The sequence below is a fragment of the Chelonoidis abingdonii genome, chromosome 1, assembly GCF_003597395.2.
Source record: "Chelonoidis abingdonii isolate Lonesome George chromosome 1, CheloAbing_2.0, whole genome shotgun sequence".
Taxonomy (NCBI): Eukaryota; Metazoa; Chordata; order Testudines; family Testudinidae; genus Chelonoidis; species Chelonoidis abingdonii.
Window position 1 is genome coordinate 123,086,118 of NC_133769.1, and position 16,006 is coordinate 123,102,123.

General features: G+C 43.4%; 1 protein-coding gene across 2 annotated transcripts in view; it reads left to right on the forward strand.

Annotated features, from left to right (window-relative positions):
- Nucleotides 1–16,006, forward strand: part of PIK3C2G (phosphatidylinositol-4-phosphate 3-kinase catalytic subunit type 2 gamma) — a 337,252-nt gene that overhangs the window by 283,905 nt on the left and 37,341 nt on the right. The gene's annotated exons all lie outside the window — the stretch shown is intronic.

Below are 16,006 nucleotides of genomic sequence, written 5' to 3' on the forward strand. Positions count from 1 at the left end.
TTTCACCTCCAGATTAGATTACAATCACTCGCTCTAAATGCGATTCAGCCAAGCATCAGCCAACACAAAATGAGACTGGCTGGCTGGTTGACTGTATGAGTCATGTGAAGCCTACATATCCCCAACTATTCTCTATAGACTCCCCAGGCTTCTGATTTGCAATTCAGTGTATTCATTTTGATCTATAAAGTCCTAAAAGATTTGGGTCTTGAGAGACTGTCTTTCTCTTTCCATGCACCATCCTGAGAGCTGAGATTTCACAGGATACATCTGCTGATAGGTCCTATTTATATGAACGTCCTACACTATAGAAGATGCTTCCTGTGCTTTTTACCTTTGGGGTACAGTATAAGGCCCTTTGGGGAGAGGAGGATCTCCTTCAGGCTAAGTAGCTGCTGAAGCTTGTGGAGGGAATTTTGGTCAGAACATTCTGCTCTTAGTGTTACTGTGTGTATTGTATTTTTGCCACTGTACTTATGCTGAGAGGCTCCATGGTGTGTGTGTGATAAATCTGTGGTTGGGTAGGATGCATACTTGTATGTGTCAGATGTGGGAAAGTATAGTAGTAGTATGCAGTTTATAAGTGTAAGTTTTTCTGATGAATTTGCATGGATGGTTTGCAGATGTACAGGGGCAGCTTTAAGACTCTCAGAGGTGGCTGAACTCTGTGTGTCCATACTTTCAAATGTTTAGGCTTTTTAATGTATATTTAACTTAAAACGTCCTGGCCTTTGTAACTCTGCAAAGTTCCATTTAAATTAGACTTTGGATGGGCCTGAGCAGCCATACTCAAGTGTTCCTGGACCAAGGGTTTGGTGACCTAGAAGTTCTTTATCCTGTTAATAATCTCTTCAGCCATCCAGTCCCCTAGATCAATCTGTCTGCCTGCCTCTTTTGGGGTTAAACAAGGATTAAAAAGTATTCCAAGTTTATATTTTATTCAACACATATTAAATCCATTTCAGTTCTATTCAGTCTTTTTCAGTGTCTTACTAATTACAATATTTTTAGTGGTTCATCTGTACAGAAATTAATTTGCCACCTTGTTTTATCTCAAAATTTATAGGAAATACTTTTTGCACTGGTTCCCTCCCCCTTTAATTTATCCTCTAAAATAGAGTATGATGCTTTCAAATGTTTAAATAATTGTATTAGACCAAATTCACTCTTGGTGTAACTTCATTGAACTCATTGGAGTTTCAGTAGATGAATTTGAATCACTGAAGGAAACATTAATTATTTGTATTGTAGATCCTCGAAGCTTCATTCAGGGATCAGGGCCACATAGTGCTACGTCCTGTACACACACAAAATAAACAAGGCAGTCCTGCCCCAAAGAACTTATAGTCTAACTATATGATGAGAGACAACAGGGGGAGAAAAAGAAACGGGTTGTGAAAGAACAAGGTATCTGTAAAACTACCATGTTTATAGCCATTGTCAAGTGTTGTGTGGGCTTCATGGCAGAGGTGGGCTTTAAGGAGGACAATGTAGTAGCTTTGCAGCTTTTACAAGTAGCTTCTCCCAGGCATATGGGGTGGCACAGGAGAAAGCAGAGAAGTGTTCAAGGTGTAGTTGGTCTGGTTTGTGAAAGGCTGGTTTTGTTAACCGAGGTCAGGATTGACAGCTCTATAACTATATAATTTCAGTCCATGATGCATTATTTACCCACTTTTTGTAATGCCTAGAAAGAAGGTTGGCAAAATAAAAGCATGTATCTGATGCCCAATCTCTGATCTTAGCTCTGCTTCAGGAGGTACCTGTTTCTCCCTAAAACAGGAAATATTTCAATCATCAGTGAAAGAAGTTCTTAAAGTCCTGCCTGAAAACAGTCTATTGAAATATACTTTGAAGAATAAGTACAGAGTGAACTTGTTTAATAGATTTTAAGGCTAGAAGGGACCATTAATCTCTGCTAAACGCCTGCTTTATCCAGGCCAAAGGAATTCCTGCATCTTCCCCAACAACTTGACTAAAGACAATTTGAGCAGCAATGCATGCAGAGAGTTGTAGAATAGTTGCAAAGGCTTGTGCACGTTTCAGCTTAAACACCATGGGTAAATAATGAGAGAGAAGTTCTGTTAAACTAGTGTTGACTGAAATATTTAACAGTGCTGCCAACTCTCATGATTTTATTGAAAGTCTCATGATCAGTAGGGTTTTTCTTTAATCCTTGTATCATGTGAATACAGCAGATTCTCAGCTTTCAGTAATTAAAAAAGTAAGTTTATAGCCCTTGTGGTAGCCAAGAAAAGCTTGAAAACAAGACCTCTAAGGGTGTGGAAGCCAGAAGATCCATGAAGACTCAGAATATTTTATTTTTGAAATCTCATGATTTTGTAAACCAATGATGATTTTTTGGACCCTGACTCGTGATATTTGAATGCTTCGAGTTGGCAATACTATATTAGTGCAGAGATGCAGTGAAGTTGGGAGGCTATAAACAAAGAAGTAAACCTTGGCAGAGGGAAGGAAACTAGAGAAGAGGATTAGGGACTAGTGAGGAGGAGAGTGAGGGAGAAAGATAGAGATTGCCTAAGAGAGAGGGTAGGGCAGTATGACAACTGACAGAGTTCCTGACGCTGGAGAGGAAGACATAGGGCTTGTCTCCACTCACCGGTGGATCAACGCTGCAATGATCAATCCACCGGGGTCTAGTGAAGACCCACTAAATCGACCACAGATCGCTCTCCCGTCAACTCCGGTACTCCACCAGAATGAGAAGAGTAAGGGGAGTCAACAGGAGAGTGTCTCCGGTTGACATTGCGTAGTGTGGACCCTCCGGTAAGTAGATCTAAGCTATATCAATTTGAGTTATGCTACTAATGTAACTCAAATTACATAGCTTAGATCAGGGGTTGGCAACCGATGGCACACGAGCCGATTTTTAATGGCACACTGGAGCCTGCCGGGACTCCAGTGTGCCATTAAAAATCCTGCCAATGTGGCAAGCTGCAGGGTCCGCATGCCCGGCCCAGAGCACGGACAGAGTGCAGCAAGCCGCTGGCCCCTCTCCCGCCTCCCCCCGGAGCCCTGCCGTCGCGCAGGCAGCGCTCTAGGGGCCGGGGCTATGCGCTCCCACGGGGCAACATTTGGCTCCGTAGGGAGGGAAAATCGCTCCCCGCTCATCCAGAGCAATGCCGTGGCGCGCACAGCGCTCTGAGGGGCAGGGCTGCGCGTGCGCGGCAGCAACAAAACTTCGGATGAGCTGGGAGCCTCATGGTAAGGGGTCCGGGTCCAGGGCTGTGGGAGGTTGGATAAGGGGTGGGGTCAGACAGGGAGCAGGGTGGGTTGGATGGGGCATGGGATCCCAGGGGGGTGGTTAGGGGCGAGGGGTCTCTGGAGGGGGCAGTTAGGGAGCAGCGGGGGTGCATGGGGCATGGGAGTCCCGGGGTCTGTTAGAGGGTGAGGGGTGGATAGGGGTCAGGGCAGTCAGGGGACGGGGAGCAAGGAGGGTCTGGGGGGGGTCTCTGGAGGGGGTGGTCAGGGGACAAGGAGCTGTGGGGGGTTGGATGAGTCATGAGTTCTAGGGGGGCTGTCAGGAGGCAGGGGTGTGGAGAGGGGTTGGGGCAGGCAGGGAGCGGGGCGGGGGTTTGTATGGGTCCAGAGTTCTGGGGGTCCTGTCAGGGGGTGGGGAGCGGTTAGATAGGCATGGGAGTCCAGTGGGTTCTGTCTGGGGGCGGGGGTGTGGATAAGGGTTGGAGCAGTCAGGGGACAGGTAGGATCCTAGGGGGGGTGGTCAGGGGACAAGAGGCAGGGAGGCTTAGATAGGGGGTGAGGTCTCAGGAGGAGTAGTCGGGACAAGGAGTGGGGGGGATTGGGGCTTCTGGGGGGGGCAGTCACCCAGCCCTCTGCCCTGAGCCCTGCACTCCCACAGCCCGCCCCAGGACCCTGCCTTGAGCCCTGTACCACCCAGCCCTCTGACTCCTTCACCCCTCCCTCATGACCCCAGACCTCTGGCACCCCCACACATCCCATGCACCCCGCAGATCCTCACCCCCACCCTGAGGACCAAACGGGAGCTCCTGCACCCCCACTCACATTCCCACCTGCACTCCTCACACCAAATGGGAGCTGACCAGGTAAGTGCCTCCACACCCAAACCTCCTGCCCCAACCCTGAGCCTCTTCCCTCATTCTAGCTCCTCGCCAGACCCTCCACCCCTAGCCCTGTGCTCAGTCCACTTCCACCCTCAGCCCAGTCCAGAGAGAGGAAGACAATGGGCCAGAATGAGGGAGAAGGTAGGTACCCACTGTATGTGAGGAGGGCCGGGACCCCAGACCGGCAGCAGGCTGAGCAGGTCTGGCAGCCAGGATGCCGGCTGGCAGGAGCCGGCGGATGGAACCCCTGAGTGGCAGTGGGCTGAGCCACTCAGCCCACTGTCGGTCTGGGGTCCCGGCTGCTGGCCCCGCACAGCCAGCTGCCGGTCTGGGGTTCTGGCTGCCAGACCCCTCCTAGCTGGGGTCCTGGCCGCAGGCCCCACTCAGCCCACTGCCGGCCTAGGTGAACAGAACCCCAGCCCAGCAGCGGGCTGGTGGCGTAAGATCAACATTTTAATTTAATTTTAAATGAAGCTTCTTAAATATTTTGAAAACCTTGTTTATTTTACAATACAACATTAGTTTAGTTATATAATATATAGAGTTGCAGAGAGAGAGACCTTCTAAAAAACATTAAAATGTATTACCGGCACACGAAACCTTAAATTAGACTGAATAAATGAAGACTCGGCAAACCACTTCTGAAAGGTTGCCAACCCCTGGCTTAGATCAACTTTCCCCCATAGTGTAGACCTTCCCATAATGTTCAAGGAGAGGAAAGTTTGGTCTGTCATCTGAAACCTGGCAATCACTGTATGAAGGAAGAAAAAATAAAACTCAAAGCCAAAAGAAGGACCTGGCCCATTAGAAGTGGGTGTGGGATAGGGAGAAAAAGGGTGTTCTGTAAACATTGAAAGACAGACTAGGCAATGGAGGAGGGGAATCTTTAAAACTCAGCACAAGCAGTTGTAGCAGCATAACTGTTGTTAATACTCCGCGTGACAAGGTGGGTGAGGTAATGCTAAGGGAAGTCTTTATGGCTAAATTCATCTAAATATTATCATGAAAATGCATCAAATTGGATTCTGGAAACGGACACCGAAGTGGGAAGGAATCAATTGTCCAGTGTGGGGATTTGACTAAGTTTCCCAGGTAAGTCAGGCTGCATCTCTGTCTGGTAGTCCTGTACTAACAACCCTGCCTGCTGCTAGAAGTGACCTCCGTGCAAGTGCACGGAGCTCCAGCAGCTGCAAACACCTTAATGCTGCTGCCCCGTGCATTTGCCCCATGACAACTAAACCAGATGCACGTGTAGGCTACTGGATAGACTTCCCAGCCAGACATGGGGGAGAGTGGGGACAGCTTCTCAGACTTTTCTCTAGGCTCCAATTAGCAAAAGACGCCACTGATTGAATTGGCCTCGTTAGCACTACAAAAAGTAATTTTCCCTCTGTTGATATTCACCCCTTCTTGTCAACTGTTGAGAATAGGCAACTTCCACCTTGACTGAATTGGCCTCGTTAGCACTGAAGTCTCCCATGCACACTTGGTAAGGCAACTCCCATCTTTTCATGTACTGTAATATATACTGCTTACTGTATTTTTCAATCCATGCATCTGATGAAGTGGATTTTAGCCCACAAAAGCTTATGCCCAAATAAATTTGTTAGTCTCTAAGGTGCCACAAGGACTCTTCATTGTTTTTTCCTGATACAGACTAACAGCTACCACTCTGAAACCTGTCACTCATCCTTAGTTCACTCCAGAACTTCCACTCATCCTTAGTTTATTCTAGACATTGGTGGGGAAGAGTCCTCCTCTACCAAACTCCCCGCTCACCATTTACCTGCCTGTTTTTAAAACATAAATGAAAACAAAATTGTCCCCAGGTAGATTGTGAACAAGAAAAATTTAAATCAATGCAAATACATCCATATCCAGGCCCACAGGGATTGCTCGAATTCCTGCCTCAGAACAGATCTTACGGGTAGGGGAAGACAGTAAATCCTGGAGCATGGATTTGCACAGAGCTGGTGGGATAGCCAGGAACCAGGAACTAACCTTACAACTACATCAGTGCTCAATATACCTGTACATGTGCAGAGATCTGTGCCAGCTGAACCAACCCATTTCAAAAGTTCAGAAGAGATTTGTTCAATATTTTCCATTTTTTCCCCCTCATGAACAGAGTATCCTAGCATGATATGGGAGCATTAGCTCAGTGTTGACTTACAGAAAAGAATGCTGCCTATTGACCAGCACTTCTTCCAGATATGCCCTGGTTTTCCCTGGGACAATAATCTAATAAGTAGCTAGACTTGAGTCCTTTTTTGAACCAAACTGTTGAACATTCTGAGGTTGGCCCGTCACTGCTAGTGAACAGAATAAGGTGCCTGGCGAGAGAAAACTGATGGCAAAACACATTGCCAAGTGATCTCGGGGTTTCTTGCCAATAAATGTAAAATGTCATTCTAGTTCAGGAAAGCGTGTGTGTCTGATGAATTCTGAATCAATCTGTCGGGAAAAATTTAAAGAAAAATAAACTTCTAAAATCTTTTACAATACAGCTCCAAACTTCCCTTTTTAAAAGCTCTGTTGGTTTCATGAAGCCTCAAACCTCTCTAGGCTTTTCCACTGCCAATGATTAATGATGCTGTGAAGAGTGATGTGTGGGTTGACAGATTAGTAATCAATTTAGGCTCACTCAGACATCCTCTTTGCCTGTACCATCCATACTCATAGCAATTACTGCTAGAGAAGGGTAGAAGAAATGATGGGTGAACTGGTTTGGGAAGGAAGGAGAGAACTAAACTTTCCTTAAACCACAATTCTATCCAATTTAAACCGTGTAAAAGTTCCCAGGTGCAGTGCAGTGAGGACCTGATCCAAAAGCCCACTGAGGTCAATGAGAGGGGTACTAAATGGATATGTGGGCAGGGAGTGAGAATTCCTTCTTACCTGTCCTATAGCAGTCAGCTCTTGTCCTTTTCCTCCTTGTCATTTTGATGTTCACACTTTATTAATAATAAAAGAAGTGGCAGGACCAAAAGAAAAATATAGTTCTTGTCACTGAAGGGATTATGGTCTGAGCCGCAATCCTGCATGGATGGAGCTGATTACAGGATTGGGGTCTAAAAGATAGAAACAAAGAAAATGGGATGCACAGTAGAAACTAGAGAGAATGACTTAACCCAGGGGAATTTTTGGGTTCATTTTTATTTTTCTTTCCACCTTTTTTTCCAAACTATCTACTCACTTCTTACGGATCTCATGGGAGATAGGCTGTCATGGTTCCTGGGTTCCCTGGACCTTTGACCCTTTACTCATTCTTTCCATGGGCATCCCTTTCAAGTGACAGGGCAACACCTATACTTCTCTCAGAGTGGAATCCTGACTTTTAGAATGGGTCTGTAGGTTACAGCTCCCTGTTTACCAACCATGAGTCCTCAGCATGACTTACTGATAAAGAAAACTAGAAGACAAGATGGATTGAAGGTCTACTGCTATAGACTTCCCTTCAGGAGCTGTGAACACTTCTCTGCAGAGCCTGCCTCTGTCTCTTCCCTAGGCTTTTGAGAGTGAGTCTTGAAAACCAGGCAAGCCTCTTTGTTCTATGTGTCCAGATTTGCTCCCCTTGCCGGAGTAAATCTGGGGTGGGGGGCTGAGGGGGGTGTTGTGCCCAGCTTGTGCAGAGACAAAACGTCAAAGGCCTTGACACTTGTACTGTTTGTTAAGCACCATGACTAGGATAGCTAAACCATTTTAGTTCTTACAGATTGTCATAGGGTCACTCACCACACTGGCGCCTCATGCTGGCCATTTCGGGAATTAGCTCTGGTCAGCAGGTATGCCTTCCAGTGGTGGTGGCTCTCCCATCCTTGTCTCTGCCTGCAGACCCACTGCAGTTCCAATCTCACTGCCTCTGCTTTTAGGCACAGCCTCCGGCCATGTCACAATCCGGGTTCCACCATTCCACGGGACTCATGCTGCAACAGTCTAGCCGTTCCTTGCAGCGGTTCGGTAGTCTACAGCCTGGCTGCTTCTTCAGCAGCAAGTGTGTGTGTGTGGGAGGGGAAACCTGGGCCCACCCACTACTCTGGGTCCCAGCCCAGGGACCCTGTAAACAACAGCTTCCCGCTTCCCCTCCTTTCTTTCTCCACCAGTCTGTCTCAATTCCCAGGGCTACTTTCCCACAGCCCCATCATCTTTGGCTCCTGCCTCTGGCTTCTTCATCCTCATCCCAGGGCCTCGGGCCTGCAAGTCCTAGCAGCCCTGTTCATGGTGCTAGTCTCTGCAGCCCTCTAGGAAGCCAATCCCCTCCCTTGGGCTTCCTGCAGCAAACTCCCTTGCTGTGGCTTGCAGCCTTATTTTTTATGGGCTGGCTGGGCCCTGATTGGCTGGTCCAGCCACCGCCCTAATTGGTTGCAGGCACTACCATAATTGGCTATTTCCTTGCAGCCCTCCAGGCTGGGTTTTAACCCTTTCAGGGCCAGTGCAGGGCAGACACCCTGTCACACATACCCAAGCTGCCAAAGACTGATTTAAACCTTAGTTATCCTTTAACAAGAAACCCAATGACAAGCAAGCAAGCAAGCAGAGGTCACATATCTATAATATTTTATGCCTAATATCTCCCATTTTTCATCACAGAGGCACTTGAATGAAAAAAGTGTGGTGGATTGGCCAACTGGAATAGGGAGGGAGTGCCATGCATAGGAGGCAGAATGGAAAAATGTTCAAAGATGGCTGTGGGAAATGAATGTGGGGGGGGTGGATTTTAGATCTGAACAAAAGCCTTGTAGAGAGACAAGTGTTGGTGACAGAATGAGACCAGTAGTTTGGAAGGAGGGGATATAATAGTTCCAACTGTGGTTTTCTCTAGATTGCCAGGGTAACATAGGACAAAAGCCAAGACACATGAAAATAATATTCTTGCTCTGATGCACATTTACAGAGAAATTGACTATTTTCAGAAAGATGGTTTACTTGCTTGTACTTTAAAATGAGCTTGGATAGGAGCACTTTTCTTTGGACTGAAAATTGGCTGAAGGGCTATAAACAGGGAAATGTTGAACAGCAATGTTTCAAGTTGAGGAGGAGGTCGTCTATTGTGGCATCGCAGAGATTGATGTTAGGTCCCAATTTATTTAATAGAGCTGGTCAGAGGTATTGACAAATATATCATTCAGTTAATTGTACTGTTATTGACAAATGTCTTATTAATCAAATATTTTGGGCAGTACAGGCCCAGCTTTATTATTTGAATGCTATTTTGAATAAATCGTTCACTGAATAACTAACATTTATTGAATAAAGTATTCAATGAGCTCCACTTAATATTATTGATCATCGTCCAGAGGAGGGAAAAGACACTGACGTGAAATTTGCAGTTGATACTAAATTAGAAAAACAAAAATACTAGTATAGACTGAACAGTAATACCAAGATATCTAAAGATATCTAGACAGAAACTCACGCAGTCAGAACCTGTTTGGACAAACGATTACTTTCCCATTACTACACATGGGAAATATTGATCCCAGGCGCACACATTAATGAGATGCAGAAATATCGATAACAGTATAACTTGGAACTCTTTTGTTATGAACTCAAGTGTCAAACTGTTTTATTTAGAAAAGAAGATGTTTCAATCAATACTAAGTAACGGCTGCCCTTAAATATTTTAAAAAGTAAAGTATGTAATAAAAAATATAATGTTTCAATGGTATCATAGAATCACAGGACTGGAAGGGACCTCGAGAGGTCATCTAGTCCAGTCCCCTGCACTCATGGCAGGACTAAATATTATGTAGACCATCCCTGACAGGTGTTTGTTTAACCTGCTATTAAAAATCTCCAATGATGGAGATTCCGTAACCTCCCTAGGCAATTTATTCCAGTGCTTAGCCACCCTGACAGGAAGTTTTTCCTAACATCTATCCTAAACCCCAGTTCCTGCAATTTAAGCCCAGTGCTTCTTGTCCTGTCCTCAGAGGTTAAGAAGAACATTTTTTCTCCCTCCTCCTTGTAAGAACCTTTTATGTACTTGAAAACTGTTTTCATGTCCGTCCCCCCACCCCAGTCTTCTCTTTTCCAGACTAAACAAACCCAATTGTTCCTATGAAGCGGGATAATTTGCTCTTGTGCCCTTAATAATGTCTCTTTGAAAAACTGCCAACTGTCTTCAATTGTTTTTCCCCTTAGACTTGCTTTCCATGGGATCTTCCTACCAACTTCCTGAGTTTGCTGAAGTCTGCCTTCTTGAAATCCATTGTCTTCATTTTGCTGTTCTCCCTCCTGCCATTCCTTAGAATCATGAACTCTGCCATTTCATGATCACTTTCACTCAAGCTGCCTTCCACTTTCAAATTTTCAACCAGTTCCTCCCTAATTGTCAAAATCAAATCTAGAACAGCCTCTCCCCTAGTTGCTTTCTTCACCTTCTGAAATAAAAAATTGTCTCCAATACATTCCAAGAACTTGCTGAATATTCTGTGCCCTGATGTGTTGTTTTCACAACAGATGTCAGTAGTTGAAGTCCCCCATCACCACCAAGTCTGGAGCGTTAGATGATTTTGTTAACTGTTTAAAAAAAAGCCTCATCCACTTCTTCTTCCTAGTTAGGTGGGCTGTAGTAGACCGCTACCATGACATCACCCATGTATTTTTACTCCTTTTATCCTTATCCAGAGACTTTCAACAAGTCTTTCTTCTATTTCCATCTCAACCTCAGTCCAAGTGAATATATTTGTCGTCATGAAATAATGTAAAAATAATATAAAAATAAAATCCCATAACATTCAAAACAGAAACTTCAATTTTTTTTCAAAAATTTCATTAAAAAATATTTTTCCTGGAAATTTTTGTTGAAATGCACAGTTTTTAAATATTTTCTGTTGAAAAAACATTTGGACATTTTTTTTTTCAATTAGCTCTAAATCTAAGCACTACATTAGCACAAAGATGCTGAAAAACTGGAGGGAACTAAGAGTCAATGATCAGCAGGGCTACAGGGACTGATTTATGAAAAGTGATTTTAGTAGCTAAATGTAACTTGGTTAAAAATTGACTAATGGGCACAAAAGTTTGCAAATACTTTGAAGGCAGCAAACAGTAGGGATTGAGAGGAAGTATTCAGGGTGTTAAATAGAGCATAACTAGCAGTGGTCAGATGTAATTAAAGAAAGGAAACTTTGGGCCTTATCTCACAGAATGCTTACTCGTAGTGAGTGGTATCATTTGAGACATTTAAAAGTAGTTTGGAGAAGGTAGCTATGGATTAATGTACTAATTTATTAATTAACAAAACTAGAAGGTCGGTTAAAGGCCCAAATAAAGCTCCTGCTGCTGCTGCTTGTGTTGTGTTCTTATATTCAGTTTCCATCTGTGCTCAGACATGAAAAAAAAGAGAATATCTCTGTGACCATAAGACAGAAATAAAACAGCAGCATTTGTAAGTGCTATCTGTTCTCAGCAACTGATTTTCTTTTACTCCATCTGATGGTCAGTGACAGTGTAAATCTTCTGTGAGCTGAGAAGAAACATGAAACAGTACTGTTTCCTTTGATGTTTTTTCTTTCATTGTGTTCTATTCATGGGAGAGGGAATAGTAGAATCTGTAGGTGTGTGTGTGCTCACGAATGTACATACTGTAGACTAATACCCCAATCTAGACAAAATCTACCTCAATGAGTCCCATGGACTCTCTAGCTCTGGAAGCTGGACACTGTTCTGAGTGGTAAATGAATGTCCCACTGCACAACAATAATACATGGTAGGGGGAAAGCAGGTTACCTTCTTCACAGGCTTCTAAAACAAAAATTTTAGAGAACTGTCCACCAAACCTTTGAGTCTTCACCCTCATCCTACTCCCCACATCAAGACCAAGGATTAGGACCTTTCCTCCTGATAGTCATCAGTTCACCCCATTAACCCGTTAGGAACATAAGAATGGCGATACAGAGTCAGACCAAAGGTCCATCTAGCCCAGTATTCTGCCAGTGCCAGGTGCCCCAGAGAGAATGACTAGAACAGGTAACCATCAAGTGATCCATCCCCTGTTGCACACTCACCGCTTTTGGCAAAGAGAGGCTAGTACCACCATCCCTGCCCAACCTGGCTAATAGCCATTGATGGACTATCCTCCATGAACTTATCTAGTTCTTTTCTTAATCCTGTTATAGTCTTGGCCTTCACAAAATCCTCTGGCAAGGAGTTCCACAGGTTGACTGTACATTGTGTGAAAAAATACTTCCTTTTGTTTGTTTCAAAAATACTTCCTTCCTATTTACTTTCTCCGCACCAGTCATGATTTTATAAATCTCTATCATATCCACCCCTTAGTCTTCTCTTTTCCAAGTTAAAAAGTCTTATGTATCTCTTCTCATATGGCACCCATTCCATACCCCTAATAATTTTTGTTGCCCTTTTCTGAACCGTTTCCAATTCCAATATATCTTTTATGAGATGGGGAAACCACATCTGCATGCGGTATTCAAGACGTGGGCACACCATGGATTTATATAGAGGCAATATAGTATTTTCGGTCATCTTATGTATTCCTTTCTTAATGATTCCCAACATTCAGTTTGCTTTTTTGACTGCTGCTGCACATTGAGTGGATATTTTCTGAGAATGATCCACGACTCCAAGATCTCTTTCTTGAGTGGTAGCAGCTAATTTAGACACTATCATTTTATATGTATAGTTGGGATTATGTTTTCCAATGTGCATTACTTTGCATTTATCAACATTGAATTCCATCTGCCATTTTGTTGCCCAGTCACCCAGTTTTTGAGAGATCCTTTTGTAGCTCTTTGCAGACAGCCTGAGTAGTTTTGTATCTGCAAATTTTGCCACCTCACTGTTTACCCCTTTTTCCAGATCATTTATGAATATGTTGAATAGGACAGGGCTCACTACAGACCCCTGAGGGACACCACTATTTACCTCTCTCCATTCTGAAAACTGACCATTTATTCCTACCTTTTTTTCCTCTTTTAACCAGTTACCAGTCCATGAGAGGACCTTCCTTTTTATCTTATGACAGCTTACTTTGCTTAAGAGCCTTTGGTGAGGGACCTTGTCAAAGGCTTTCTGAAAATCTAAGTACACTATATCCACGGGATCCCCCTTGCCCACATGCTTGGTGACCCCTCAAAGAATTCTAGTAGATTGGTGAGGTATGATTTCCCTTTACAAAAACCATGTTGATTCTTCCCCAACAAATTAAGTTCATCTGTGTGTTTGACAATTTTGTTCTCTACTGTAGTTTCAACCAGTTTGCCCGGTACTGAAGTCAGGTTTACTGGACTGTAATTGCTGGGATCACTTCTGGAATCCTTTTTAAAATTGGCGTCACATTAGCTATCCTCCAATCATTTGGTACAGAAGCTGATTTAATGATAGGTTACAGACTACAATTAGTAGTTCTGCAATTTCACATTTGAGTTCCTTCAGAATTCTTGGGTGAATACCATCTGGGCCTGGTGACTTATTACTGTTTAGTTTACCATTTTTTCCCAAAACCTCCTCTAATGACAGTTCAATCTGGGACAATTCCTCAGATTTGTCACCTAAAAAGAATATCTCTTTGGGAATCTCCCTAACATCCTCAGCCATGAAGACCAATTCACAGAATTCATGTAGTTTCTCCGCAATGGCCTTATCATCTTTGAGTGTTCCTTTAGCATCTTGATTGTCCAGTGGCCCCACTGGTTGTTTGGCAAGCTTCCTGTTTCTGATGTACTTAAAAAAAAAATTGAGTCTTTGTCTAGCTGTTCTTCAAATTCTTTTTTGGCCTTCCTAATTATATTTTTATATTTCATTTGCCAGAATTTATGCTCCTTTCTATTTTCCTTACTAGGATTTAACTTCCACTTCTTAAAGGATGCCTTTTTGCCTCTCACTGCTTCTATTACTTTGTTGTTTAGCCACAGTGTCACTTTTTTGGTTCTCTTACTATGTTTTTTAATTTGGGGTATACATTTAAGTTGAGCCTCTCTTATGGTGTCTTTAAAAAGTTTCCATGCAGCTTGCAGGGATTTCACTTTTTGTGCTGTACCTTTTAATTTTAATTGCTCTGTTTAACTAACTTCCTAATTTTTGTGAAGTCTCCCTCTCTGAAATTAAATGCTACAGTGTTGGGCTCCTGTGGTGTTTTTCCCACCACAGAGATGTTAAATTTAATTATATTATGGTCACTATCACCAAGCGGTCCAGCTATATTCACCTCTTGGACCAGATCCTGTGCTCCAGTTAGGACTAAATCAAGACTTGTTCTCCTCTAATGGGTTCCAGGACTAGCTGCTCCAAGAAGCAGTCATTTAAGGTGTCAAGAAACTTTATCTCTGCATCCTGTCCTGAGGTGACATGTACCCAGTCTATATGGTCATAGTTGAAATCCCCCATTATTATCGAGTTTTTTATTTTAATAGCCTCTCTAATCTCCCTCAGCATTTCACTGTCACCATCCTGGTCAGGTGGTCAGTAATATATCCCACTGCTATATTCTTTTTATTAGAGCATGGAATTACTATCCATAGAGATTCTATAGTACAGTTTGGTTCATTTAAAATTTTAATTTCATTTGATTCTATGCTTTCTTTCACATGTAGTGCCACTCCCACACCAGCACGACCTGTTCTGACCTTCCAATATATTTTGTATCCTGGTATTACTGTGTCCCATTGATTATCCTCATTCCACCAAGTTTTTGTGTTGCCTATTATATTAATATCCTCATTTAATATGAGGCACTCTAGTTCACCCATCTTAATATTTAGACTTCTAACGTTGGTAGATAAGCACTTTAAAAACTTGTCACTTTTTAGCTGTCTGCCATTACGCAATGTAATTGAATGGGACTTTTTTCATTTGACTGTTTCTTATCAGATCCTACTTGTATTTTATTATTGCTGACCAAAAGAAGGTTTCCATATTAGCATAGGATCTAGTCCTGTTTTGTTTCATTGCTGTGAGTGAGGGGTGTTTAATAGACCTCTAAATTAGCACAATGCAACAGGGGATTCAGGCATAGGTACAACCACTGGAAAGAAGAAGCAGGAACATTTTTTTTCTCCTTCTCCCTCCCAGTTCTAATATACTGCATACTCCTCTTCAGTGCAGCTATAAATGTAATGTATTTTCACTCCTGGTCCCTGTGACAGATATAGCAATTTTCTGCAATTGTAGGAAATTGTCTTCCCTCTTCTTTGGGAGATCTTATTGAATTAAGTTTAAGTATCTTTGGAGTCCATTGGTTTAAATGAATGGTTTATGTATTATTGTGGGCCAAGATTGTATGTAACCTCTCATGAGAGGAGATGTGACAGATGTGAAACCATACGGCGGAGGTTCAAAGGACTCTGTTGAACAATGTGCCAGATATAAATAGAATTTTGGAACAAAAAAGTGTGAAGTGATTTTCCTGAGGCCATCTAGGAGGAGGTGAATGCAAATTCCCCACCTCTGGTAATGCAAAAACCCAGCCTTATGAAGCTATGCCTTGAGGAGTGAGCCATTGTCTACTGATCACCTGTTACATCAGGCCAAGATTAAAGGCCCAAGTTGTATAAAGGGAAGACTGAACTATTCATGGTTGTTCTCGTTGTGAGTCTGAGACAGTTATGAACTTGGGGAAATACAGGTGCAGTGTCTTTGAACTGTGACACCAGCCCACCCCACCACCCACTCATGTGTGCATGGGCCCACGTACCATATTGCTTAATGGTATCTTTATTACACAGGGTCTAAGTGTGAAGCCTGCTTTCTAGCTCAATTTGGTTTGCTCGAATCTAGGATAATGCCCCTGTTTTGCCAGTAAAGCTGTGTCCACACTAGTATAGTGTCAAGTATCAGAGGGGTAGCCATGTTAGTCTGGATCTGTAAAAGCAGCAAAAAGTCCTGTGGCACCTTACAGACTAACAGACGTATTGGAGCATGAGCTTTCATGGGTGAATACCCAC